The sequence below is a fragment of the Pinus tabuliformis genome, chromosome X (assembly GCF_031772625.1).
Source record: "Pinus tabuliformis cultivar Carrire ecotype Pingquan chromosome X, CPIR1, whole genome shotgun sequence".
Classification (NCBI taxonomy): Eukaryota; Viridiplantae; Streptophyta; class Pinopsida; order Pinales; family Pinaceae; genus Pinus; species Pinus tabuliformis.
The window spans coordinates 1,651,959,642-1,651,985,430 of record NC_142308.1 but is presented as its reverse complement, the minus strand read 5'-3'; positions in this window follow the sequence as shown (position 1 = coordinate 1,651,985,430).

The following is a 25,789-nucleotide window of genomic DNA, read 5'->3' as shown; positions in this document are numbered from 1 at the left end:
AAACTTTTAGCTGTTTTAAAGCAAAAGCTTACTATCAATTTGCCATTTTTATTAAATTCATTGTTGCATGGCATAGCCGATAGAGTAAGATAGGCTAAACATCCTCATGTTATAGTGAGTCATCATGGGTTGATTAGACTAATTGTTAGTCACAGTATTTCTTAGCAAGATTTAACTTGGGAGAATTTTATAGCTCCACTAGAGATTAGGCTAGACCCTGTAGTCCAAAATTCTACAACCTTGGAAACTGAACAATAGAAACCTATTCTGAAGAGGAAAAGAACTGCTCATATAGTAACAAGACCTACTAAGCGTAGGGGTTCTGCGAAGTTGAATCAATTTCAGAGGACTTTTGTAGATCCTCATGGTAGCACCGAGCACCCGACAGAGCTAGCTAGTCCAAATGTTGTACATGACTCTGAACCAGAATAAGAGGAAGAACATGATTCTAACCCAGAACGAAGGGAAGCACAATACTTTTCTCAAGATGATGGTGAACTAGAAAATTAAGCAGGGACTTCTCTAACACCACCTATGAGCCCTTGAGATTATTTATTGCAGGAATTTGAGGAAGGGATGGCCCAGGTTCTTGCAAATTTGAACACATATATACAACCTGAAGGATTACTCAACTAGAACCTGAACAAGTCTAAATCCACAGAGGATTCGGGTCACATGGAAATTTTGCCTTCCTTAGAAGCTACAGACCGAGCCAAGGAAGTGGACATACAAAATAATTCATGAATCTGATAACCAGTGAGGCGACATGGTTATAGTGGAACATAGCAAAGACGAGCACCAAGATCCCTCAGACACAAAGGGTATTGATAAACCTGTTCCTACAAAGGATGCTTCTCAGAAGAAGCAAGTGGCTGAAATAAAGTTAAGAAAGCTCAAGAAGAAATATCGGAAGCTTCAGAAGACGGTTAGGGGGTTGCGTTAGAAATTAAAAGAAGCTGCAAATGGGGAAGATGCAATCATTATTCCTCAGTTAGTCACTGTGGCCGCATAGACAGAAGTATGTGAAGGTAAGATAATAAGAACCCAAACTGAATCTATTTATACTTAGACGATAGCCACACAAACAAGCTTTCATATAGATTTTATAGATATGGCTATTCAGACGGAGGCTTTAGCCTCCCACAACAAAAGCACCCAGACAGAGGAAATATTCAATGATGCTCAATCAAGTAGTGCTCCTATTCTTATAGAGTTACAGGATGAGCTGGTATAGGCCCGACTTGCTTTAGCGCAATGTAAGAAGGAGACGATTCCTCTGCAAAAGTACGAGGAGTTGCAGAAGCAATTCAATGATTTGACCATAACTGAGGATGAAACTTTTGCTAAGTCAAGGCAGGAGTAAGAAAAGTTGAGGAAAGTATAAGCCAAGCTAGATAAGGTCGTGGGTCAGATTGATGCTATTTTCTCTTTATATTCTGATGTCTTATTTTGCAGATTTCCTGCTACAAACTATGCTTTGTTTTTGTTGGAAAGATATTTATTGTTGAAGATTAAAGTTGTTAAGGCCAACAAGTTAGTTGAATTGAAGACAACCGAAGAATTCATAAAATTTTATAAGGAGCATGGGATAAAAGTCCAACTTCTTCTCTGTGAACTTTATTTACATAATTTTTTATTAGATGGGGAGGTGGATAACAATCCTAGCCCTTTTGTTGGGGACATTCAGTTCCACGCCTTCATTTCTTTCGTAGTGAACCAACTTAAGTGGTCCAGGGCTTATAACACCTTTCAAAGGAAAGAACATGGACTAGATTTGTGGGTAAGGGGTGAGCCTACTCAACCCTTGCATCTTTTTGTTAGACACAAGAGGTTCATGAAACAGGAGGGAGTAATTAAGAATCTGGGGCCTATACATAAAGAAATTGTGCAAGCAGGAAGGGCGTATTTCTTATCCATACAGGAAAGGTCCTTACTTGCATCCAAACAAAGATGGATAGTCTCCACCAATAGTGTCAAGAACAGAGAACCATTTGGCTACAGGAATTTTAAAGTTGTCGCAGGTCGTTTTGTCACATATAATAATATTATCTTGAGGGAAGGACCACATTGGCTATGATGTCGATTTAGGAGCCCTGTTATTTGGTACCCTCCTGAAAGATATTTGTTCTGATTATGAGCTGCCTGACAGTCATGAAGGGACATCCTTTGAAAATTTAATACAAAAGCACAGTTTTAGGTTGTATAAGGAAGAAGTCTTTCCTACTTACTCGTTAACTGCATTACATAATAACTACTTGTTTTCATGAGGACATGAAACAAGGTAAGAAGGGGAGTATGTTGGGCCATGCAACAAGTATAAATTTACCCTTGATTACATTATCTTTTTCCTCCTTTTTACGCATTTTTGCCATGATGTAATAAAGTTTTGATAGAATTTAGATAGGAAGTGAACGAAACCGCCTTTGATATGATTTGGCTTTCAAAACTAACTTTCATTGCTTTCTATGCAGAGATTAATGAATCAGAATGGGACAATTGTTGTTCAATCTATTGAACAACAAAGGATTAACAAGGAGAAAATAGTGCGTCTTGTGCGGTCAAGTTGAGAAGTGAATCAGAAGGATCAGCGTAGGACAAAAGATTGTTTTGATAATAACATTTGGTCGCGAATTCCTCAGGATCTCCTGATCTTGAGGAATCACGGTTATCTCTTTTCCTCTTTGACTATAAGAGGGGAAAAATGAATAGAATAGAGAAAATTTTCCCTTTTTACTTCGACTGTAATTTTAAGAGACAGAGCATTATTCTAAAGAACACATCGTTACTGTAATGACATTTGGAGTTAATAAGTAATATATAATTCATGTTTATGTTTTCTCGTGATATTCAGAGTAACTAGGTAATAATCACTCATGGCTTGGGCCTGGTCACTCATGGATTTCACTGCTTTTCCGTGTGATATACTTTTACCTTTTTACTGCAAGTCTAATGTTGAAATTTGGTACCAGAGGACAGGTGGTTCCTTAAGGCTTTGATCTTTGGCCTAGGGAAAAATGTCCAAAAGAATTTAATTTTTCTCCTAAAGTAACTTTATAATTTTTATAAAGTTAAATCTAATTTAAAAGTGACTTTAAGTGATAAAGTTATTAAGTCTAATTTTAATGTGACTTTTATAAAGTCAATGAAAAAATTAGAAAGGAAAAGTGACTTTGGAAATAAATGACTAAGTGGGTCTTTATTAAAGTGGGGTAAATTTAAAAACAAAAAGTGAGATTTAAATGAACATTTAATCTCAGCCTTAGATCTCGATCTATTTCAGCCATTGGATTTAGGGATCACCCAAAAGTCACTTGGGGTTAGATTAAAGGAGGAAAAGGAGGAAAAGGTCATTCATTCTTTCATGAGCAGATTGGGAGAAGGAGAGCAAGAGAGCAAGAGAGATTATTGAGCGGGGAGGAGAAGGAGACAACAGCTTGGCACACATTCCAAGGCAGCAGTTGAGCAGATTTGTACAGCTGGTTTAGCACACAGTGAAAGGCAGATTTTGGCACGATTTTCGAGGAGTGGTTTGCACAAAAATCGAGGAGCAGTTTGCTGATTTTTCTGCACGCAAAATGAGGGTCGTACAACACATTTATTGCAGTCCGTACAATGCATTTAATGCTGGTCGTACAACAGCATTTAATGCTGAAAGTGGGCACGAAAATAGAGGAGGCCATACAACATTTATTGTTGTCTTGTTTGTTGTAATTTCCAGTTTGTTGTGAGGCATGGGAAAAGAGATAAGTTGTAAATTTTCTTGCTGATTTTTTGCTGAATATTTCTCACTGTAAAAAGGCAATTTTCAGAAATAAAGAAGAGCTCTCAAACTGGTTTTCCCCAGGAGTTGTAGGGGGTTTTTCCAGGGTCACATTGACCAAAAATCTCAGTGTCTAAATGTGCTTTGATGGTTGTTTATTACTGCTGATTTTTATTTCTGCAATTTCCAGCATTCTGTAAAATTTCTAGAATTTGTGTTTTCAGCAAATTTATTTTTTCCAGCTTTTTAAATGTATGGTTATGGGAAATGGAATTTAACTATATGGGAGAAATAAGGAGAAACTGAAAACCGGGGTGGGAAAACAGAAATTTCTACATGGTATCAGAGCTTGAGTGCTGAAGGACAGTTTGGGACAGCAAAAGGAAAAAATATAGCTGCTGATTTTTCACTCAGAAAATTCCAGCAAGCTGATTTTTTCATAAACAACAGTTTTATCTTTACTACAGCAGTGCTATTTTTTCAGTTTTAGGACAGCAGGATGTCATTGGGATTGAGGGTGGAGGATAGGCTGGATGTGCATACAAATTACAGCGCTTGGAAGGAGAGAATGCAAAGTATCTTTGAGGAGGCAAAAGTCTGGGATATCATGGTGCATACCACACAGAACCCTGTTGTTGTGCCTACTAATGCTACTCAGTTGACAACTTATAAAAAAAAGAACAACAAGGGTAAGAGGTTGATTCTAGACGGAATCAAAGACCATTGCATTCCTCATGTGAGAGGAAAGAGCAATGCCCATGAGATGTGGACAACATTGTCCAATCTCTACCAGAGTACCAATGAGAACCGGAAGATGGTCCTGAAGGAGAAGCTGAAGAACATTAAGATGGGCAATGATAGTGCAGCTGGATATCTCACAAAGATTACTAATGTGAGAGATGAGTTGGCAGCGATTGGAGAGGCCATTCCACCCACTGAGTTGGTGCGGATTCTAGTGAATGGTCTCCCCCGTTCATGGTTGAACTTTGCTGATGGGGTTTGTGCACGTGAGACCCTCCCCACATGGGAGAGGTTTTGGGATGATTGCATTCAGACAGAGATTAGGAAAGGTCAGCTTGGGGCATCCAAGCCAGTTGATCAGGATGAGGATGTAGCACTGGTGGCAGGAGGCAAGAAAGGCAAAGGGAAGAAGCAGGCTTCCACAAGCAGTGGTGGGGGTAAGGACAAAGGTAGAGGTAAACAGGGGAACACACAGAAGGACTATTCCAAGGTGAAGTGTTGGAATTGTCAAAAGATGGGACACTATGTAGTTGTGTGTCTGGAGAAGAAGGGGAAGAACCAGGACGTGGTAGCTTCAGCAAAGATTGAGGACTTTGCAGGTCGTTTTGACCGGGAGTTTTCATTCACTACGTGTGAGTCCTCTAGTGCAGGATCACCTGCCACACAGGTTCAGAGGGAGCATGCTTTTCCCTCGATTAGTGGAGCATCTTCAGGTATCTGGTATGTGGACAGTGGGGCTTCACGTCACATGACAGGAGTTCGTGAGTACTTCTCTGAGCTTTCAGAGAGTGGAACTGATCTAGAGGTACTACTCGGTGATGACAGAGTTGTTAGAGCAATCGGGGTGGGGACACTGACATTTCAGAGGGAGTTCAAACCTCCCTTGAAAGTGTCAGATGTTCTTTATGTGCTAGGGATGAGGAAGAACCTCATATCCATCTCAGCTTTGGAGGACATAGGATATGAGGTATTGTTCAGGGGAGGACAGGTGTTGATGTATCCTAAGGGCACTCCAGCTGATTCAGCTAGAGTGATAGGTGTACGCCATGCAAAGGTGTACAAGTTTGCATTCTAGCCCCTTTTGGCATTGAGCAGTAGTACCGACAGCAGAGCTAGTAGTTCTGAGCTGTGTGAGATTTGGCACCGCATGATGGGACATATGTATCATGGAGCCTTGAGGACATTGCGGGAGATCACTACAGGTGTGCTAGATTTCAGTACTGATCACTTTGATACTTGCAGAGGTTGTGCGATGGGCAAGTTTGCCAAATCCCCTTTTCCCAGCAGTGACAGCAGAGCGACTGGGATACTTGATTTGATTCATTCTGATGTGAGCGGTAAGATGTCTCATGTTTCCTTGAGTGGATATGAGTACTATGTTTTATTCGTTGATGATAACTCCAAGAGGACCTGGATTTATTTCTTGAAGACCAAGAGTGAGGTCTTCAAGCGGTTTCAGGAGTTCAGAGCTCTTGTGGAGACACAGAGAGGTCGAAAGGTCAAGTCCCTGAGGTCGGACAATGGAGGAGAGTACACCATTGGAGCGTTTGTTGATTATTGTGCGGAGGCAGGCATTAGGAGGGAGTTCATTGTTCCTTACAACCCCAAGCAGAACAGGGTTGGAAAGAGGAAGAACAGATCCATCATAGGGGCTGCCAAAGCCATGTTACATGATCAGGGGTTGCCATTGTTCTTGTGGGCAGAGGCCTGCAACACATTTGTTTACTTGCAGAACAGGAGTCTGCATCGTGCCTTGGGGCACATGAATCCAGAGGAGGCTTTCTCTGGGAAGAAGCCTGATATTGGTCATCTTCATATCTTTGGATGCATTACATACTCCTATATACCCAAGGAGAGGAGGACCAAACTAGAGCCCACCGCAAAGAAGGGTATCTTTGTGGGCTACAATGAGACCTCAAAGGCCTTTCGGATTTACATTCCTGCATAGAGGAGAGTTGTTGTCAGACGGGATGTGAAGTTCGAGGAGGACAGGGCCTTTAGGAGGTCACAAGAGTTAGAGTATCTGGATCAGCTAGACCCTCAGCAGCAGTTGAGTCAGTCGCAAGGATCCAGTGGGTAGGGATCAGGAGGATTCGGAGGTAGATCTATGAGGATGTCAGGTCCGTCAGTGAGCAGTGGCTCATCGAGACAGGGGGGTGGTGCTCCGGGCAGCATGCAGAGCAGTTCACAGAGCAGTTCACTAGGGAGTCCACTAATGGACAGTTCACACGGTACCTCAGCTTCTACAGGTTCAGGTGCAGGCAGGAGGACAGCAGACAGACAGTCAGGAGTTCAGGCTCCTGATGATGATGAGGAGGAGGAGTTTCATTCTCCGGTGGGAGAAGTGCGCTCAGGGAAGAGGAAGCCCAAGTGGCTTCACGACACCTTGAGAGATGCCTCATCTATTGCTGAGCCGAAGAGGCCGGTCAGAGAGAGTAGACCACCTGAGAGGTTTTGTAGCTATATGGCGATGGTTTCCAGCATCCTTGACTCTGATCCTTCTAGCTATGAGGAGGCAGCTAGCCAGTAGGTCTGGAGAGAGGCCATGCAGGAGGAGTATTCTTCTATCATGAAGGATGATGTTTGGGAGGTGGTGCCAAGGCTTGAGGGCAAATCCGTGGTTACTTCCAAATGGCTTTACAAGGTAAAGCATGCTGTAGATGGCAGCATTGAGAAATTCAAAGCAAGGTTTGTGGCTAGAGGGTTCTCTCAGGCAAAGGGAGTTGATTATGAGGAGACCTTCGCTCCCGTGGCTCGATATACTTCGATCTGCTCCATTATATTGATAGCAGCAGAGATGGGTTGGAAGATCCACCAGATGGATGTGAAGACTGCATTTCTCGATGGCTTCATACAGGAGGAGGTGTACATTGAGCAGCCACAGGGCTTTGAGGTGCATGGGAATGAGTCCCATGTGTGCAGACTGAAGAAGGCCCTTTATGGCCTGAAGCAAGCTCCCAGAGATTGGTACTCCAGGATAGATACATATTTGCAAGGGATGGGTTTCACAAAGAGTGAGGGAGATCCGAACCTTTACTTTATTATGATTGGTGAGGAGCCTCTCATTCTGGTGTTGTATGTGGATGACTTGGTCATTACAGGTGCAGAGAGACTCATAGAGCACTGCAAGAGAGATCTTGCGACGGAGTTTGAGATGAATTACATCGTCTTGATGCATTACTTTTTAGGCTTGGAGGTGTGGAAGGAGGAGGGGCATTTCTTCCTGGGGCAGGGGAAGTATATTGTGGACATCCTTAGCAGATTCCACATGGAGGATTGTAGACCCATGTCTACACTGATGATCACCAACTGGAAGAAGCTTCATGCTTTGGATTCCGAGTTGGTGGATCCCACATTGTACAGGTAGCTAATTGGTTCCTTGATGTATTTTGTCAACACTAGACCAAATATCTGTTTTGCAGTCAACACGATGAGTCAGTTTATGTGTGAGCCTAGGAAGGTTCACTGGGTGGCTGTAAAACACATTTTGCGATACTTGCAGGGGACAGTGGATTATGGTCTGGACTACAGGCAGGGAGATGGAGTGAGATTGGCAGGATACACGGATTCTGATGGGGCAGGTTGTGCTTCTGATAGGAAGAGCACTTCAGGGTGTTGTTTTGGGTTGGGTTCAGCAGTAGTGTCATGGTTCAGCCGGAAGCAGCAGTCAGTAGCACTGAGTTCAGCGAAAGCAGAGTATATGGCAGCTAGTCTAGCTAGTTGTGAAGCTATCTGGCTTCGCAAGATGTTGTTTGGCTTATTTGGTCAGTCGTTGAGACCTTTAGTGATTTACTGTGATAATCAAAGTTGCATTAAACTCACGGAGAATCCAGTTTTTCATGAGAGGTCAAAGCATATCGGGATCAGATATCATTTCATCAGAGACTATGTTCAGAAGGGAGTTGTGAAGCTTGAGTATATTTCCACTGATGAGCAGGTTGCAGATCTTCTTACCAAAGCCTTACCACGGGGCAAGCATGTCTACTTCAGAGACAAGATGGGTGTGGTGAGGAACACCTTCCTCGGTAAGAGGGAGTGTTGAAATTTGGTACCGGAGGACAGGTGGTTCCTTAAGGCTTTGATCTTTGGCCTAGGGAAAAGTGTCCAAAAGAATTTAATTTTTCTCCTAAAGTAACTTTATAATTTTTATAAAGTTAAATCTAATTTAAAAGTGACTTTAAGTGATAAAGTTATTAAGTCTAATTTTAAAGTGACTTTTATAAAGTCAATGAAAAAATTAGAAAGGAAAAGTGACTTTGGAAATAAATGACTAAGTGGGTCTTTATTAAAGTGGGGTGAATTAAAAAATAAAAAGTGAGATTTAAATGAGCATTTAATCTCAGCCTTAGATCTCAATCTATTTTAGCCATTGGATTTAGGGATCACCCAAAAGTCACTTGGGGTTAGATTAAAGGAGGAAAAGGAGGAAAAGGTCATTCATTCTTTCATGAGCAGATTGGGGAAGGAGAGCAAGAGACCAAGAGAGATTTCTGAGTAGGGAGGAGAAGGAGACAGCAACATGGCACACATTCCAAGGCAGCAGTTGAACAGATTTGTACAGCTGGTTCAGCACACAGTGAAAGGCAGATTTTGGCACGATTTTCGAGGAGTGGTTTGCACAAAAATTGAGGAGCAGTTTGCTGATTTTTCTGCATGCAAAACGAGGGTCGTACAATGCATTTATTGCAGTCCGTACAACGCATTTAATGCTGGCCATACAACAGCATTTAATGCTGAAAGTGGGCACGAAAATCGAGGAGGCCGTACAACATTTATTGATGTCCTATTTGCTGTAATTTCCAGTTTGCTGTGAGGCATGGGAAAAGAGATAAGTTGTAAATTTGCTTGCTGATTTTTTGCTGAATATTTCTCACTGTAAAAAGGCAATTTTCATAAATAAAGAAGAGCTCTCAAACTGGTTTTCCCCAAGAGTTGTAGGGGGTTTTTCCAAGGTCACATTGACCAAAAATCTCAGTGTTTAAATGTGTTTTAATGGTTGTTTATTACTGCTACTTTTATTTCTGCAATGTCGAGCATTCTGTAAAATTTCTAGAATTTGTGTTTTCAACAAATTTATTTTTTCCAGCTTGTTAAATGTATGGTTATGGGAAAGGGCATTTAACTATATGGGAGAAATAAGGAGAAACTGAAAACCGAGGTGGGAAAACAGAAATTTCTACATCTAATTGCTTTGTTTTATAGTTTTACGATTGATCTACTTGATATATAAATCATCGGTGTTGAGTTTGTGCATTCCGTGCATTATTTCTTATTTCTGTTGATTGGTTTCATTTATTTATGTCGTAGATTGATTCAATTATTAGATAAGAGTTATTTCCTGTTAATTGAGAGCAAGAGTATTATTGGATAGATCATGTGTATTATTGTTATACAGAAGTTTCTATTCAGCTGAAAGAGCTTTGTTACCGCTACAATGCACTCGATTGATGTGCTTATGGCCTGTAATTGCAATTAGAGCTTTTTGATTGAGATTGAGTTTTGATGCTTGAATAGTTTAATTTCTTTGAAGTTACAAGTTTGGTAGTTTATGGTTTGATCCGTTTACTCTTGTATTGAAATCAATAAGTTATCTTAAAGCATTACTTTCTGTAAATACAACAATTTCCATCACGTGCACATATTGTGTACACTCTTGAAACAAAAAGACTTACCTAGGTCAATAATTAATGTGAGGCATTTAGGAGTTCTAAAAGACATCTTATATGCGCCCAACAATAGCAATATCTTCATGCAAATTCTCATCGTTTCCCGGCTCAAAAGCTTGGTGTTCTCAATACTTTAGTGACTAGAGCTTTAAGGGTTTCTCATGATAATCAATGAGGAGAAAGCACACCTCTTGAGTGTTTTCTTTAATAATGGTATAGTAGACACTAGTGTACTAAGGCTTTTCTCAAAGCTGAAAAAGCTCTTAAGGCTAAGAAAGAAACCAAGGATAGTTTTTCTAGGGTTCATCTCACTTTTATCCAAGGAACTACCAACAAGATTGCGAGGATCCTAAAGAAGGATAAGGTTCCTTCAACCTTTAGGCTTATAAATACCATCCAAAGATCTCTAAGATCCGTTAAAGACATCGTGGACCCTAAAAATATGAAAGGTGTTTATGTTATCCCTTGCTCTTGTGGGACTCCCTACATTGGTGACAGTGGTCACTTGATTAATCAAAGGATTTGTGAGCATGCAGCTAACATCAAACATGGAAGGACCCGCTCCTCTGCTTTGGCAAAACATGCATAAAAATCTAGGCATCACATGTGCATTTAGGAAGCTCATGTCATTGTCAAGGTTAGTCATTTCCATCATCGCAAGTTTGGGGAGGCCTTGGAAATCGAAAAAAGACCCAATAATTTAAATAGAAGCAATCAACGGAATATTAACATATTAATAGAAGTTGGGTCCCTCTCTTGTCCTCCTACTTTGTTTCTGTTTGCATATTATTTTGTTTTTTAGGGTTTGGCATTTCTATTTATGAATTTTTTGTTTCTATGTAGGCATTTGTATTTAATGTTAATATTCTTTTGATGAGCTTTTTCACATTTAAAAAGAAATTTCCCTCCTTTGTTTTAATTTTAATCTCATTTAATTATTATTTTTTTTATAAGATCTTGACTCATTAATGAGGTGTTGACTCCTCTTTTATATATATATATATATATATATATATATATATATATATATTTTGCTTTCTCTATCTTTGGTTGACTTGGATTGTTTGTTGCTTATTAATGTTTAAGTTTTTTTGTTCTTTCTTAATATATATATATATATATATATATATATATATATACTAGGAGTTATAGGAATATTATTTGATCTTAATAATCATTATTAAAATACTATTTTCCTTAAATTAAGGGTTAAAATAATAATAATAATTTTCCCTCTTTTTGATTGCTTTGTTTTAATTTTAGTCTTCTTTAATTATTATTTTTGTTATAGGATCTTGCCTCCTTGACTCTATGCCTTGTATTTGGTTGACTTGGATTGTTTTTATTATTGTTTACATTTTTCCATCTTTCTTTTATTATTCTTAAACTAACCATTAGTTATAGAAATATTATTTGATCTTAATAATCATTATTAAAGTATTAATTTTCATAAACTAGTAGTTATATGATCTTTTGGTTTCTAGGGAAAAGACTATTCTTAATGTAATATAGATCAAAGAAGGCTCAATTCAGAAAAAATACTCTAGTAATTAAAAGTAAAAAAAAAATAAATCTTAAAAACATTGGAAAAGGTTTAAATAAACTATTGGAATATCTATGTTGACTAATTTATGTTGATATCATTTTCATATATATATATATATATAATTTTATAGTTAATTTTTTTATTTGATCTTATATATACTATATTTAGCATTAAAAAATACAATTTTAACAATAAAAATAACACATTGTATTTTGTCCTCTAAAAAATTTACAATTGAAAAAATTTGATTTTTTCCACTCATATTAAATCCTTACTTAAAATGAATCTATTCTAGTATATTCTTTTATCCTGAATAAAAATACAAAATACAATAACCGACTCATATAATTTTTTTAACTTAATGCTTTTCTCATTATTATTATTCACATTAATATTCTATGGGATAATGTGACTTTTAAAAACTTAATAACGGCTAATTATTATTATTATGTTATTAAAAAATACTTACTGATTATTATTATTCTTTAATGTGTAAAAAATTTAAGATTATTGATTCTTTATAATGTATATGAAAGGGCTTTACTCCGTTCTTATAAACCAGTTAAAAAGCGCATGTGTTTAATTAATATATTCACTCAGCCCCAAAAATCAATGGCCCAATTTATGCGTTGAATTTGTAATGCCACACTCATCGTTTAATCTTCTGTACCAAATTATGAAAGATTGTCCTTTCTGGACATCGAAGCTTCAGCGCTCTGAACGATAATACATAATAATGTGTCAAGTTTTTCCACTCTTGAAAACTGTGTATCCGGGATTTTGAAGGTATACCTACATGTTTTGTTTAATCACAAAATAACGGCTGCGTATTTGGATTTTAAGTAACGAACGGCCCAACATATACCACCCTTCGAATCCCGTGATTTATCTGGTCTGGTGTCGAATCAATCACAAATTGCGATGCCGTCAGTTTTGGTGGCCCGCCCTTGTGAACATACAGAAAGGTTGAGTACATGGTTGTTGACTCATAATTTAAATCTTGTTTCCTGGAATCGGTTGATTCAATAATGTCGAGTGCTTATCTGCAGGATGGTGGCTGAACTGGACTGTACTTATTTGTCCTCGGCTGATTCTCTCGCTTTCATCAGGGTGATTTTCAATTCCAAGGCAAAGGCAACCAATATGTTGCAGGCACATTAATGCGGTTTGGTTGTATATGTTTATTTTTAAATTATGTACTTGTTTAAATCTAAAGGGAGATATATATAATTTTATAGTAATAATGGATTTATAAATTGGGAAATATGTATAATAGTGGGATTTTAAATAAAGATTTTAAGAGGTATTAACTTTGAAATCATGCCTTGTCATTTATATTATGTGACAATTGCAAGCATTAGGGAACTGGGTTATAAGTTTTGGAGTTTTGGTTGGCTAAATAATTTTTAGTCAAGTCATATTTTTTTGTTGATTAAGATGAGTTTTTTTGGATGCATATATGGATTTAGAAAAATCCGAAGGCACTAAGATTGTAGAGAGTTCACTACTCAAAATTTGTGATTCTAACAAATCCTTGTGAGATTTTAAAAAAATTAATTAGAAAATATACTAATTTTTTTTCCAAAACTTATAACAGATAGACCGGAACTATAAAATTTTAATGTTTGATACAGAAATTTCAATTTTTTTTGTCATGTTATAATTTATTTTTTGAAAACTATATAAAACTAAAATCAAATTCAAAATAAAATTATATACAAGTTAACTTCCACATGGTCTTGCTATGTTGTCTTCTTACATGTCGGTGTTTTGATAAAAGTCATTTACCAACCCTTCCCCTAATATTTGGACCTCAATAGATAGTTGGGTTGATATTCTTAACTACGTTCTTAACAATGGAACTTGAATGCGTGGTAGCCAAATTTCAGTTATTTTTAAACTTCAAATGATGAAGGATTCGCGTATTGAAAATAATTTTTTTGAAAACTATGTACAACAAAAATTCAAATTCAAAATAAAATGATTCCGCATGGCCTGTTGGCCTCTCACATCTATGTGTTTGATAAAAGCCATTTACCAATTCGTTAGAATGCCTTAATATTTGGACTTCAATAGACAGTTGGGTTACTTGGATACCCAAATCTCTTACAAACTCGATGTCGAGTGTCCTATTGCATAGATTTCCACCACTACTACGAGGTTCCACCATTCCAAACATCCGACTTTCGGCCTTTGGGAAGGAATCCTCTACAAGGATCTTCAGATGTTTGAATATAGAGATATGCCCACTTATCCGCATTTAACATAAATTCAATATCCATCTCCATCCATCCCACTTAATAGATATTTTGATTTTTCATTCACTAATTATCATAAGGTCACTTGTGAACGGTTGCAAATGCCTCCATGCTGGACTATTTAAATTTCTGGATACTTAAAGCATCTCTACCCTTACCACATTTACCTAATTTCATTACCCTTGCATCCTTAAATTTGCGACAACCTCCAACTATATGCACAAGTCTACACCTATGTGGTTGCAACCTAAACTTGAGTTAGGAGCATGGGGTCCAAGATTCTAAGCCTAAATTCTAGGCCAATCTCAAGGCCATTCCCGAGAACTTCTTGTAACCTCTCAAATGCATAAATGACATGACATCAAAGCTAAATATTCAAAATTGAGTCATAGAATTGAACTAACCAAACCTAACCATGAGTCATTTCTTCAAAAATATTGAGAACATGCAATCTATAGATCATGAATGTATATCTCACATAGGGGTATGACACTTATCTGATAAGGTGGTCTAATGCCCTCTCAAAATAGACGCAAAAACTAATCAAACATGTGAGCCATAACTAGAATGTGTTATGAAACAAGGCTTATAACCAACATATAAAGACAACAATAACTTGTAAGGAAAACCCAACACCCCCCATTTTTGAGTTATTTACTTCAAATAATGGGCCCCCTTTCCATAAATTTTTGGCTAAATAACCTTTTAATATTTTTTTTGGTTAAGTGTCTTACAATTTTGCCATTTTTTTATTTTCCCAAGATTTCTATTTTGATTGCTTCATTGAGTTCAACTTTTCACTAGCTTTCCACGGGCACATGGTTCTTCTCATTTGGTCACACGATTTGCAAATGGTGTTCATCCTAAGTTAGATAATAATTTTTAGTGCTTTGTTAAAAAATGTATGTTACTTTAATTTTTGTAATTAAATTAGTAATTCATTGTAAATATGAGTTCCTAGTTAATTTTTACTAATTTTTTAATTTTCCACTAAGAGTCCTACAAAATAGCTCAATCAAATCAAACCAAGAAAAAGTGGTTGCAATTCATTTTGTAGGATTTTTAGTTACCAAAGTGATTATAGTTCATTTTGTAGAATTTTTAGTTCCACTTCAAGGAGACTTCACCTCACCTCCTCTCTTCCTTTTCAAAACTCTTTATATAAAGAAAAACTTGACATAAAAACTAATTTTTTCCCTCGAAGTTTGTGGTATTACTATTTCTTTTTGTTTGTGGTATTACTATTTCTTTTCTCAGACCTAGACTTTATGTACTATTTTCTTACCTATGGCCTCCTTATGACTCGCTACCTTATTACTCTCTCCTCCCTTTATCATTTACTCTCCCTCTTATTACATAACCACTTATATTATTTTAGATATAGTTTTATTATTAGGTATTTGTTTTTGTAATTTTATATTATATTAATATTATAATGTAGTGTATTATATTATATTATAATTTGAAAAAATATAACTATATTATATTCTTAATTAATTTTTAAATTCATTTTAATTTTTAAAATTAAAATTTAATTTAATTATATGTAATTAGTTTGTAATTAAGTTAGTTTAATTTTGTAATTATAGCTAAATTAATATTAATTAATAATTGTTAATCTAATTTATGATTAGATTTTAATTAAATTTTTCTTATTTTTAGGTTAGGTAACAAATTTTTAAAAATTCTAGCAATTTTGACAATTCAACTTTGGGAGCTTATAAGTTGAGTTTTACTTAGCCAAATGAGGGCCAAGATGGTTGGTTAGATAGATAAAATCATGGAGAATATTTCTGAAGTTGTTGCATCACCATATTTGATCATTTAATGAGTCTAAAATTTAGCAGAAGATGAAGCTTCAAATTTGTAAACAAAATTATTTTCCAAAGTTTAATTTTTTTGTATTTTCATTTGCTCATAACCTCTTTTGAATACAAATCCATTTGACTATGTTCTCCTTAACCAATTAGATATTTATAGGGATCAATGAAAAGCTTTTATTTATTTATTTAATTAAGTTTTGATTCAAGATATTTTGTTCCACATTTGGTATTTTGATTTTAATTAAATTTTAATTGGTTTTGGCATGAAAACAGTTGAAGAGATGAGGAAAAAAAAGATTTCAATCAATGGAATTCCTCCAACAATAGAAGAAAATGAATTTTGACCAATGAAAATTGTTAGAGCAGAATTAATCTTTAACAACTCTCCTATTTGGAATTCATTTTTTTAAATTATAAATATTGATTTGTGGAATGTGCAAAGAGCTTCTCTCTTCTACAATTTCGTAATTCTTAAAGCAATATTGTAATATGGAGTTAGGGTTGTAGGTAAAGAGGACCAATGTGAGATCTTAGAATTATTGGGATTTGTCTTTTTCCTTTCTGAATTGTGTATAAGAGGAAGAGCTTGCACTATTGGAGCTCTTGTTTTTAGCAAGATAGTTTATGCTTTGGAGAAGATTGTAGGAGATCAAGTTCAAATTTATTTGTATTAGAAATATTATTATTTTTAATATGAAATTCTGTTGTAGCTACTACAACCACTCTCCAAAATTTTTCCCTAGATTTATTTTGGAGCCTCCCTACCAACCATCCTTGGCATCATGTCTTGCTTTGATAATTACACAAGCTTTAGTGATTGTCTTGCATAATGAAAGCATGTCTGTGAGAGATTGTTGCATCCCACTCACAGGACTTGGTCCAAATGCAAGCTGAGAAACTCCCTCTATAAATTGAGCAATTTTAGAGGGGAATCATCCTTCCCTCCAAAAATTCTGCAATTTTGTGTGGGAGATTGCTCAACTCCACAGAATTGTGCAAATCTGCTTATTGTTGTTTAGTGGAAAAAATTCGCAATTCCTCTGAGCAGCCATGCTCAGCCTAGAAATTGCACAATTCTCAGCAGCATTGAACTGATTTGCTTAGAAATTGTGCAATCCCTCTCGGCAGCCAACCCAACTCTATACCATAAATGCACATTTTTCCCTAGCGTTGGCCTCCACACTTGCATTGTGTAATTTTTGGAGGTAGTGTCCTGTTGGCCCCAGAAACCGCGCAATGCATTTTGCTGGTTGGATGTCACTACTGAATGAAATTGCGCATTGCATAGTTTCACTCCCAGGAGGCCACGCTAGACTGTGCATTGTGTAGTTCCAACAGTCAGTTAGCCTCCTCACAGCCCAGATTATGCCTTGTGCAGTTTTTGCAGACACTCTCGCGATCTCTCGATGAAAATTTTACATCCTTCATGATCAATGAGGCAGGTATGTTGCAAGTGAGTCCTCAAGTTCGTTTTGGTTTTTGACTCACAGATTTCTTGCCATGAGTGTTGTTATGTCTCCAGGTATCACAGGTGTCCATCTGTCTCTCAGAAACACAAGTACAATGGCCTTGAGGAGAGTAGAGTCAAAGGACATTGTGGAGAGCACAATAGGGTCGCAGCCAAGCAAGTGTCTATGAGCTTGCCTACCAATGAAGACATCAAGTTGTTCATAAACAAGGACATCAAGATAATATGGAAACAACATCACAACGAGAAGAACCATCAGGAGTAGTAGAAGACAACACACCTGCACGCAACGAATGCAAAAGAAAGGTTGTTGAAAACACAAAGGAAGATCAAAGCTGCAAGTCCAAAGCAGATCCACTCATGACGAAAGCAGTTTGGAGATTGAGGCTATGAGGTGACGAAATGACATGAAGATCACGTGAACGCAAAGAACAGAATAGAGGAGGAGTTGCATGTGTTGAAGCAACAACTCAAGGAAGAACAAGAGCTGCATAGACAAGAGAATGAGTTGTAGCAGGAACAGGTACAGCAAGGGGTGCAACATGCACAGATAGATGAAATTGTGCCCATAAAATTTATGGATCCATCACAATAGCTGGCAAAGAGCAGACAAGGTGAGCAGTGTTTTTGATTGCATGCAAAGGAATTCAGCAGCATGCATGTCATTGTGCACACGCATGAGATCCCACCCATTTGGCACACTCACTGAGGCGAAGACAAGAAGTAAGTCCAACTGGAGCTAAACATGTATTTTGATAAGTTGATGCACAAGGCCACCAGCACATTCTTGGAGATCAACGCAGGCACTATGCATCAACTTGTTTTCGATCCGATCGCACCCAGGCTGACCATGCGCATGCTATCAGATGAGTTATATGGAGGAGCCATATCAATGTACCCGGATGCAACGGAGTCAAGAGTTCGCTTAAGCAAGATGTCACTATTGAGTGCACAGATACCATCATGGATGACCAAGCTTGGCATCACTTCGCCACCATCAACCATCACAAGGATGTCAAATATTTGGTCTCACCACAATGGTCCAAGTGCTAGTGATGTCTTTCATGGCTTGCTCAAGCCGTTTTGTCTCACATGGGTACATGTGCATTGTAGTGTAATGTCTTGTCAAGTGTAAGTTCAAGTGTCGATATTTGGATGTAACAGTCATAGAGTAGATGAAGAGTCATGAGGGTAGATGAACTGTCACAAAAGGGAATGTCAAGGGACACCCCGCCCTTTTCTATAAATAGTCCCTCATAACTCATTTTATGGGATTTTGGTCACCCAAGCTTCAGTAGGAGTATCTTATAGAAAGCTTGGATAGTATTGTAATGCGCCTTGGCTTCTCCACTATGTAGAGCTAGTATATCTCTTTGGAGGAGCAGGCTGTTGTGGCTGTAAGGTTCCGCTATCGGAACTAGTGGTTGGACATGGATGTGTTGTATGACTGGAACTTACACTTCTTAATATAATAGGGCCAGCACGTTTCATGCATATGTTGTATTGTATTCCATCTATCTTGTTTACTCTAAATAACATATGTATTTTTTTGCTTACGGATGCATGTATGGACTATTCTGTATAAGTATGTATGAATTTTTCTGAAATGTGTTGTTGGTTTAACCATCACTTTGGATTGCTCGCTAACTTGCCTTCCATGTTGTGATGTATCTCGGTCATGTGTTTCCTTCCAAGCACGTACCATTATAGGTTTCCAAGGGGCGCACTCACCTCACCCTCAATGTGTTCGAATCTCTCATGCACCTTCCTTGACTTATTGCAGTTGTCACACCCTTGCTACCAACATCGACATCTTACTTGTCTCTGTGCGAAACCATGGTCAAGGCATTGCTGTATGACCCACTGCTGGGACTCCTACACCAAATGGTCTGAGGTCTAATTGGGACTTCTTACCGGGGAGATCCCTTGACATGTTGGCAGGTCCAACACCGTCAACATTTTTGGTGCTAGAAGGAGGGACAGATGACAAGTTGTGTCCTCTCATCCTGTTTTGAACCTTTGCATATCTATCATGGAGTCTTGCACTCTACTCCCTCCATGATTTTTTTCGCATGCTGAATTTGTCACCATCACGAGGGAGTTCTTTAATCTCTTACCCACATACACGTATGATGGTGAAGTGGCCTGGCCTGAGTTCTTACATAACTTCCTTGCCTTGCTTCACGAGGATGATGGATGTTCTAATGAACAGGCCAGTCTACTGCTGGCATAAACTCTTCACGAATCTCCACATCAGTGGCTGTGCAGCCTACCGGCTAATAGCGTGCACTCACTTCAAAACTTCTATAATCTCATTGAAGATACTTTCTATAAAATTTTTTGAGAATACCTTGACCAAAAACTGTTACAACAATGGAAGGCTCCGCATAAATCGCCTATGGATTTTTGGGAGCGCTTTCGCGATTTGCAATTTTAAGCTCCAAAGAGCCAGATGAAATTTCCTTATCTTTGGGATAGATTCGAGTATTGTCTTAACAAGTCAATCCATCCCAAGAAGAAGTTTAAGCTCAAACCTTACTCAACATACTTCGGTGCTGGAGCTGCGCAATCACAGACAGATACGGTCACTGTCACAAGTGACTGTCCGTTGTCCCCTCGTCAAACAGCTCTACCATCGCAGAGTGATGTGGGAGAGCATGAACACACATTTGTTGAACCATTACGACCTCCCGACATTGCTACTTCTGATTTTCACGCAGACTTGGTTGTGAGTCCTGTTGGCTTATATGGGCCTGACCCAGGTTCGGAAAAATTATTTAGCCAAACAAATCATGTAGCTACCAGCCCTTTCAGCAACAACCTGCATGGTGTCGACTGAATTCTCACCCGAGGTAGTAGGGGAGGGTGCTGGAACCAGGTTTCTGCACCCTTGGGATGTCTAGATGTGGTCTGAAAGGTTCGCACACCATCCTGTAGCTTCTTGCTGCCTTGTTTCGCGCAGATCCAACTCAGAATAATACTTATTGCTTATTATTGTGCTGTTTATGTATTCAATCTAATTATTGTGGTCTTTAAACAAGCATTTATCAGATTTACCCAGTTTGCACACTTAGAATGGACTCAGATTCACATACATTCATAACATGTGCATAGATTAAACAATTATTTTAACCATACCATACAGCCAGATCCGCGATTATTAATATTCAACACAAAATTATAGAAGCAACTTATCTTTATTTCCACTTTATCACCAATACATCCAGAACCGCCCTGCGCACTCAGCTGCAGGGGTCCATGCACATAGCTATAGAGTCTTCTAGGCATCTACGAACACAACTGTAGAGCCTTTATTCCTTCCCCGCTACCCTCGACTCAAACTTACAGACACTTTCAGACTTTTCTCCTCAAAAACCCATTACACATCAGATCCAAGATTACATATCCAAAAACTAAGCTACCTCTACCCATAGAGCCTTGCTCTATTTATACATTTCCCTGGACCGCGATCCATGGGCAGGCTGACTTATTTACATTTCTTTACATTATTTTTGGGCAGACTACCCCTTTGACTCCACTTATTACAAATCATGCTCCGCGCATCTCGCGGAGTCTCTACCTTATCTTTACCCAAAATTTTGGGCTTTGTGCCCCATGACCGTTGCGCAGGCTTCTGCTACCCAACAGTCCCCCAACACAATCATCGTGACTCATCCCAAGTCACTCAGCTGGTGCGGCAATCTTTGCGCGGAGGTCGGTTAGCAGTCTTTGTGCTTCGCTTGTACTAGCAGCAAATTCTTCCGTCATCTGCTGTATCTATTCCACACATGACACCGACACATCAGTCTCGGCTGACTCCGTGGTGGCATATTCTATCTACATATGTGATACCTTGCACTCTATGGTGGTCGAGACCACAAATGCCTCATCCAGCCATGGCTGGAGATGGGCCTTGATCACCACTTCCTTCTGTCTAGCGGCGTCGGCTTGGACTTTTAGGTCCTGGGCCTCCCTTATCTTAGCCAAGCGCTGCATAATAGCCATAGTCTGCATGGTTCCTTTGATCACATCGTAGGCTTGCTGGAGTCCCCTGGCCTCGGATTCCAATCGCTGAAGTGTGGGATCCTCTTGGAAGGAGGTGAGCGTAACAATCAACTCTATTAACAGGTCAGTACATTCCTTCAGTGACTGTGTAAGAATCGCATGCCCCATGGTAATGATATTTCGGCATTGCTCGATGATCTCTGGGGGAATCAATGGTGGAACCTGTAGTTTTAAGTCCTCGATCTGCAAACTGAGCTCTAGCTGAATCTGCGTGGCATCGTCCTTTGCTTGACGGAACTTGGTAGTGAATTTGTGTATTCGTGTCTCAATGGGTAGCTCAACCCCAATCTCCAGCTCGGGGGCACTCGCGCAGGCTTCCGCTACTAACTGCTCCACCTGTTGCTTCTATGCAACCGCTTCATCTCGCTGGAGGTGCAGTTGTTCTATATTAATTTTCTGTTCCCGAAGCATTTGTTCGGCATGACCTTCTCTAGCGTGAAGCTCCATTATGGCGTTGTCTTGGAGCTTTTGCAAACTTTCTCGCCGTAGGGTAGCCACATTTATTGCCAGCCCTTTAAGGCATCCTAACACGACCTGGTCCTCCATATTTGCGGTGATCAATGCTCCTGCTGGAATCATGATGGAATGAGCCATTTGGGCCTTCAGTAATGGTTTAGTGGCTGTCATACCAGGAACTCCCGAAGTAGCACTGGTGCCCATTGGCATGATCCTTATCCCAAGTTCCTGTAGCTGCATACGGAGTTCCCCCAACACAATCTGTTGCCCTGACATGGCCTCGTCGACTGCATCCTAAGTGGCATCCCGAATTGTGTTCTCTATGTCATTTAGGTCGACCTCGGTTAAGATGGTCACTTCGCTATCTGCTTTAGATGCCTTCGCCTTCTTTCGTGGCTTCGGCTATTCTGGTGGCGCTGACCACTTCAAAGGCGCACCCATGGCAGTTGATGGTGGTTCATCTGTGGCCGTCTTAGCGAGTTCCTTATGACTGCTTTTCTCCACTATTGAAGCAACCCCTCCTAGTGGTGTCTTTCCTGCTGCTACCTATGCTGCCTCCCGTTCTGCTTGAACCTCTGCGGCGAGCTACTCATTTCGCTTTTGTTGTGTGGCACACTTAGCTTCCTCCTTTTTTTTCCGAATAGCAACCTCATTGCGCTCTATTGCCTCTGGTCCGCGCCATGCCAGTGGCCAGGTATCCACAATCGCGTCGACCGCGTCATCAATGGCAATAAAGGGCAATGAGGTCCATGCGCGAGTCCGACCCTTGCGCGCCCTGATGTAGACACAATACATGTCCACTTTAAACTCGAAAATATGCTTCATGATTTCATAAATCTCATTGGATAGGCGGGGTTGCGCATTAATCCATTGGCGCACATTCGCATCCATCAGTATCTAAAACATTTTGATGTTCCAGATTCGTCCAGCATCCCTTGTCACCCAAAGGGAAGCATATCTAGTGACTCCAGGCCAATCCTGGTCTAAGACAAGAAACTCGCTGTCTTCGAGTAAGTCAGTGGCGACCAACATGATGGACAGTAGCAGCCACGCATAATGGAAGGTCTTTCCCTCCTACTGGACCTCTCGACAGTTGGTCAGAAATTCTTCACACAGGAACTGTGACCAATTGAACCGTTCGCCAGCGGCGCATTCCTCAACAAGTGCAATAACTACTGCTGGAACCTCAGTGCTCTGGCATTTCTGCATTACTTTCCCTTCCAGTAACTGGGTGGCGACGTGAACTGCATTATTTGAAATGCTATCAATGATGTATCCTTGCTACCCCTTCTCAAGCTTATACTTCTTCTTTAAGTTGTCTATCATCGCGACATCACCACTTCTATCAAAAATTTCCCAGGGGTCTCTTCCTTCACAGGGGAGCTGTGAAACTCGATGAACAAGTTCAGCTGTGACGCGGATGGGTTTTCCAACCCATAATATTTCCTTGTGGAGCAAACAGAGAAATTGTCTTATGACCAACATTGTAATAGGGGGCCGAAGAAAGTGAGAAATAGAAAAGAGACAGAGCAACCTGGCTTTTTCCAACTTTTGCAACCACTCCTTTGGCTGTAGTGTTGTCACCGTCCCTTCTGCACTCTACTCCATTAGTGCGTTAGTCACCAAGTGGGGAAATTTTACTGTATCCACCAGGTCCCAGTCTTCGAATTTCATTGTCACAATCCGACCAACCACCGAGCTTTCCACAGGGACTTCTTTTAGAAGAGATGAGGTAATGAATATAGTATCGACTTCATCCAGATTTGTAGGTACCTTTGCCTTCCCCTTGCTTGGAGACACATACTTGGGTCATCATACTGGCTGGATGGGATCCTCTTTAGGGTTTACTTCTTCGACATATGTGGGAGAACCTTCTTCTTCCTCATCGCTTTCAATTGTGACAGTTTTACCCTTTTCCTCCATTGTGAACTTGCTAAAGGGTAGGTGTCGTGGCGACCTCCTTACTGGTTCTGGAATCTGAGGGTCCTTCCTGGTCCGCGACGTCCGGGGTGATTTAGGGAGCTCAGCTACTTGCGGTGTGGCTTTCAGCAGACTATTTGTGGTAGGGTTTGTCGCCTTGAGGATTGCGTCCTGGTAATGTTTTGGTAATGCCTAAAACTACAAACTTTCTACTAGTTGCTTATCACTCATCTTGTACTTGTCTCGGACCCAGGGTGTCTTTCTTCTGGAACGGTAAATCGTAGTGGTGTGACCCTTACTATGATTATATATGATTTCAAATTTCACATTGGCTATTCGCCCTTGCTGCATTTCATAAATGCAATTTTGGCAGTTACTCTTCTGCCTTAATTGCCCACTGCTCACTCCATTATGCCTTAAATAGGCCATCATATCATGAATAGTACCTACAAGGGTTGCTTTCCATCCTTTCCCCGCAGTAGCTGATCCTCAGATACGCAGGTACGTTTTTCGTATGTATGCCGTGGTCATGTCGTGCAGCTTCTCAATAGTCTATTTTATAGTCTCCTGCCCTCTTCCAACTGCATGGGGCACAGGGACTGGGCCTCCTACGGATAGTCAGGTGGGTGAACCCCTCGTGCGGGTCTTCCATTTCTTGACTAGCCCGGGTTGTGGGCAGCCTTTGCATTCCCTCGACTCTATTAATGGATTGCAGTTTGTGCATCCTTGTACTCCCTGGGTGTAATCGCAACCAGGCTAGCGGGGTCACTGCTTGTAGCAGTGTAGGAGAGCCAGCCATGTTCGATTCCTTCCTTAGCTCCTTTGCGTAGTCTGTGTAGGTGACTTCTAATTGTAGCTTCTTAATTGCTTCATCTAGTTTCGCACTTTGTGCTCGGAGTCTGGCCCCTATTTCTTCTAACTGACCAAGTTGCAGTTTGCCACGCAAAATGGCTGCCCAGAGCTGCTGAATCTTTTCGCGACTATTGTCACCGGTCGAGTGAGCTGTATCTGTGCCAGTTCATCTAGGTGTAGAGAGACTTCCCTGCTTGTCCACATGAGCCTTCGTTCCACGCAAATTCGGTTGGATTGATGGTCGCCCGAGGTGAATCCATACCCTTCATTGAACGATCGCTCTATACCAACATCGCTACCATGCAGCTCCTCCAATCCGTACCTGGAACCGCTTTCTACATCTCAGCTTCTACGCCCCGCCTCTGGGTGCGCACAGCACATCTTCCAACATACTCAGCTCTTCCTGTGCTAGGCATAAGGTGCCAAGCATGACAAGCTGCCCCTCATTTGTTACGCCTTTCTGTACTAGATTTTGTCTCTCCTCTGTGGTTATGCGTCACAATGATCGAATCATCATATTATAGTTAAGTGTCGTAACTTCCTACAATCAGTTCTGCCATTGCTCCATCTCCTCATCAGAATCCCTTGTGCAGGTGCTATCGCGTTCCCATGAGATTCGTCTATCGTCTGTGGAATGCACCCGATCTTGGTCTTGCGATGTTATCTGATAGATGCAATCCAGTTCGTCGTCACCTTCCTCGTCGCGCACGGGTTTGGTGTAGCACTCTCCTTCCACTGGGTCTAACGGAACTACTACCCACAGGGACTTCTTTTCGAACGTCATTTTCCACCTCTTTAAATTAATGATCCCTTTCATGTCTGTGGCCCAATCAATTCCTAGCAATGCAGGATAAGGATTACTGTCATCAACAATCTCTATGACTTCAAAGTCAGTCTGTGTACTTACACCTTCGATGTCCATGGTCACTCCTTGCAGTCGGCCCATTGGTAAGATCTTTTGTTGGTTGGCCATTCTTAGTTGAATCGGGGACCATTGCAGCGCGAGCTTGCCCATGCACTCCCATGTTTGCTTAGGCAACACATTCACATCCGATCCTAAGTCCAGGATGACTTGATCCATCTCGTAGTCACTGATTTGTGTTGTCAGTCTCATCTCTCGTCTGGTGTGCAGAGCATGTCTTCCTATTTTCTGGACTACGTGCAACTCGCCTGATCTGGCGCACCTAGTGATCAACTCCTGTAGTCCTTTAACGGCTTTACTATCGCGCATCAG